We start from the raw sequence: 4,631 nt of genomic DNA on the forward strand, positions 1-4,631 counted from the left end.
AGCCTTGGAGGAGATTATGTTGAGAAATAAAAAAAAAAAATTCTTAAAAACGTTGTTTTTCTTGGTCAGGCCGGAAACTTATCAATCCACCCTCGTACAAATGTTCTTAAGTGCTTTTTATTTAATCTGTCAAATTTTAAACACGATATCTCAATCCGTGTGGACACAGTGAACACCAAAAAAAATGCTTATATCCGGGGACTAGTTTGGTCACGTGGTCACGAAGAGCATGCCCGATGAAAATTATTATTATTTTTTTTAAACTAAAAATGTAACTATTTCATATTCTGTTGAAAATTGTTTTTCTATTTTTAAATTACATTGTTTGGTTGAAACCTTGTCTCCTTTGATTGAAATTTTCAATATGTCCTTAAAATACATGGAATTTGTTGAAAAATTGCAGTTTTTAGTAGAAATTACTCTTTGTTTTTGAAAACTAATCTAATTGTTTAAAAATTCATCTGTTTGGTTAAAAAATTCTGCTATTGCAATTAAAGATTCATAATTTTATTTCAAAGTTCGTTTATTTTGAATTTTTTGCTCTGCTGTGTTGTTAAAGGATGTTTAAAATGAAAGCTATGATTTAAAATATTCGAAAAAATGTAATGGGGTTCATTAAAATCCCATTTTTTTTTGTTAATTTCGTAAAAAGCGATACGAAAAAAAGTTTGGTCAATAACTAAATTTTTTAAAAATAGACAGCTTTGCTATTTAAAAAATTTTTCTTATAAAAAATATCTTTTATCCTTTAAACGAAACTATCAATGACAATATTGATTTTATTAGCGTATAATTAGCTTTTTTCTGATACCTGTTTTTCGTGTTTAGGGTTTGTTAATTTCTTAGACTTCCATAATTTTAGTTCAATTTAAAATGGTCAATATTTTAATTATTACGATGATTTCATGATTACAATGATACATTTTTTAATTATTGATTTTCACTTTTAAATGTTTCGCACTACAATAATTGAAGTTAGTATGGCCAAAAAATTGTTGAATTTTGGAGGTTACAATAATTTTTTTTAATTAGTTTGGGACCATTCACATAGTACATGATAGATTTTTTAGGAACTTTAAATATCCCGCCAATGATCAATTTGTCTCATTTCCAGATTGCCTAATTTTTAATGTTTTTAATTTTTTATTTTCTAATTACAAACACTGTTACTAAAATTGTAAATTTATTAATTTTTATTAAACTTATTTAGAAATTTTAATTTACCAATTTGATGGTGCAGAAAATTTTTAATCTTTATTCCTAGATAAACATATATAGCCTCGTTTAATATGGTCAAAGCGTTATTAATAGAATCCTCTTGTCATTTTTAAAACACATGGTCAAAACTTTAATCACAGAATATTTTTGCCTTTATTATTAAACAGTCATTTATAATTTAAAGTTTCTCTTTTAGAAATAATTTTTTAAAATTAAAATACCTTATTTGGAAATTGCGATTTACAACATTCTTAAAAATTTAAAATAACAAACTGAAACCAGCCACTTGAAGTCATTATCACGCAATATGTAACCCATGAGTGCTGATATTTTCAAAATTTTTGTTCGTTTCATATATTTTTGTATAATATTAGAGTTTGATTTGACCAGGTGTTTCAGTTTAGATTTTTAAATTAAAAAATGAAAGGTTTCAGTTATTAAAGTTATTGAAGCTTTCAAAATTCTTTTAATCTAAAGTGAAACCCCAGATCCAAGCTTTCAACATAAAATTTTACAATTTTGAAAAATTAAGTCTGAAAATTTTATTTTAAAATACATACTATCAAATCAAACTCTAATCCGATACAAAAAAAAAGATGGGACCAAAGTTTAAAAAATCCCATCACTCATTGCTTACATATTGCGTGATTATGAGTTTAAGCTGTTGTTATCAGTTTGTTCTTTTGAATTTTTGAGCATTCTGTAAATCGCAATTTCCAAATGAAAAATTTTTATTCGAAAAATTTATTTCTAAAAGAGAAATCTTAAATTATAAATGACTCTTTAATAATAAAGACAGCAATATTATGTGCTTCACATTTTGAACACGTGTTTTAAAAATGACGAGAGGATTCTATTATTAACTCCCTGACCATATTAAGCGAAGCTGTATATATTTATCTATGAATGAAGATTAAGAATTTTCTGCACCATCAATTTCGTAAATCAAAACTTATAAATAAGTAATTTTATTAGATGATAAAATTATTTCTAAATGTTTCTAAATATTATTGATCAAAGAGAAAATTTTAATTGTTTTTTTAATACTGATAGAAGCTTTTCAAGAATTTCCAAAAATTTCAGAAGAATAAAAAATGTTGTTTTAAGATTTTTTCGATAATTCGGATTGGTTCTGTATTTTTAAAACCTTTATTTTAAGAAAATGTGTTTTAAAAATGACAAAATATTTCCAAAATTTTATACAAAAAAAAGAATCTGGAAGATTATAAAATAATTTCAGGAATAATTTGAGTCAGTTTGAAAGATATTTAGGAATTTAAAAAAGATTGCAAATTTTAAAATTTTGAAAGATTCCCGAATATTTATACCTACAATTTTTGCCTATAGTAATTCGCAATTCATATTTGTATTAAAAATTATTTTTCCCTTAAAATTATAATTTGCCTAAAAACTTGTTTTATTCTGGACTGACAAATCTTTTTTGGTTGCAAATTCAACAATTTTATTGTAAATTCGTCTTTGGTTGAAAATTCATCAATGTTTATAGAATTTTTGTCGTTTTGTGTTAAAATTTCAAATTTTTGGTTTAAAATTAACATCTTTTTTGGCTTAGGACTCAATTATTTTGTTGAGAATTCACCTTTTTGGAAGATTTCAACTCTTTTTTATTTAAAATTACAAACATTTTTTAGATAAATTATCTACTATCAGGATATTTTTTCGGTAAGAATTCATATTTTTTGTTTGATAATTTAACTACTTGGTTAAAAGTGAAACTGCTTTGTTAAAAATTCAATTAATCTCCTTGTTTGAACATTTATCTTTTTGATTAGGAATTCAACTATTTTGTTGAAATTTGAATATTTTTGGATTTAAATGTCAACAATTACATATTTTTTGCGAATTCATTATATTATGTTACAAATATAATGTTGTTGGAAACATTTTAAACTCTGTTGAAAATTATTTTTGTTTGGCTGAAGTTTCATCATCTCAGTTAAAAATTTGTCTTTTCTGGTAGAAAATTAATCTTCTAGTTAGAAAATTTATGTATTTTGTTGAAAATTCAACTATTTTGTTAAAAACTAGTCATTTTAGATAAATGAAACTTTTTTTTTATTTAAAATTAATTTTTTAAGTTTAATTATTAAATATTATATTTTTCGTTGAGAATTTTATTTTGGTTCAAGATTCATAATTTTAGCTGAAAATTTGTATTTTTTGTGACAGAAAATTAATATTTTTGATAGAAAATTCGTGTATTTGGTTGGAAATTCAATTATCTAGTTAAAAAGTGACTTTTTTGTGGAAAATGTTTATTTTCGGATTAAAAGATTAACCATTTTTGTAAAAAATTCGTCTATTTTGGAAAATATTTATTGTTTTTCTTTTATTAAAAAAACATCTGGTTAAATTTCGGATTAATTCAACTTTTTTGATTCCAAATAAAAATATTTTTGGATTTAAATATCAACTATTGGTTTAAAAATGAACGTTTTTCTGGAGATTTTGATTTAACGTATCTGAAAATTCAAAATTATTTTGCTCCTTAAAACGAGATCAAAATATTATAACTGATGTCATTTCGAATAAAAAACATTATTTTTCATGAAAAATGTTCAAATTTACACACAAAAAAACACTAATTTTAACCATGTTTTTTTATATTGAACTTTTTTTTACCTTCACTTCTTACCAATTTTTTAAATAACTCAATAAGCTTAAAATATAATTATTTGTTCAAAAAATGTTTTCTTAAAAAAAATTGTTCGAACGATTTCAGCCATAGAAAAATGTACTCTCAAAATTGGAATCATGTAAAGTTTTAGAGAATGCTTTCCCGAAAAAAACTAGCCGTCATTTATTAAAATTTTTTAAAATTAAATAATTTATTTAAATTAATAAAATTAGGATTTTTCCCTTTTAATTATAAATATATTAAATAATTTATTTTGAATTAATTGTTTATTTATAATAACAATTAAAAAAATACAACATTTTGTATAAAAATATCAATTTTGAATTTTATTACAAATTATTTTATTATTAATTGCAAATCTATTAAAATAGACAAATAAAATAAAAAATCCTCCCTCAACAATGAAAAATATTATTATTAGATAAATTCTTGATTTATTAAATATATTTAAATTTAATGTAATTAAAACTGAATAAAATAATATAATTAATCCTAAAATAAATAGATGAATATTTTTTAATCTTAAAGAAATTAATAATATTCTTAAGGATATAATAAAAATAAGTAAATCTTAAAAATATCAGTTGATATAAATATTTTCATTATTTAAAAATTCACGTTTTGATTCTTAAAATCATATAAAAACTATTTTTTTAAATATCTGACTTTTGGCACGACAAGTACCTTAAAATCCCTCAAGGTATAGTACGCCATGTCCCTCAATTGTCAAGCTGAGAAAATGAGGTTCAAAGTT

At 22.4% G+C, this 4,631-nt stretch overlaps 1 protein-coding gene across 1 annotated transcript in view; it reads left to right on the forward strand.

The window, feature by feature from the left end:
• Window positions 1-4,631, forward strand: part of LOC117171715 (glutathione S-transferase C-terminal domain-containing protein homolog) — a 12,328-nt gene that overhangs the window by 2,089 nt on the left and 5,608 nt on the right. The gene's annotated exons all lie outside the window — the stretch shown is intronic.

The sequence above is a fragment of the Belonocnema kinseyi genome, chromosome 4, assembly GCF_010883055.1.
Source record: "Belonocnema kinseyi isolate 2016_QV_RU_SX_M_011 chromosome 4, B_treatae_v1, whole genome shotgun sequence".
NCBI lineage: Eukaryota > Metazoa > Arthropoda > Insecta > Hymenoptera > Cynipidae > Belonocnema > Belonocnema kinseyi.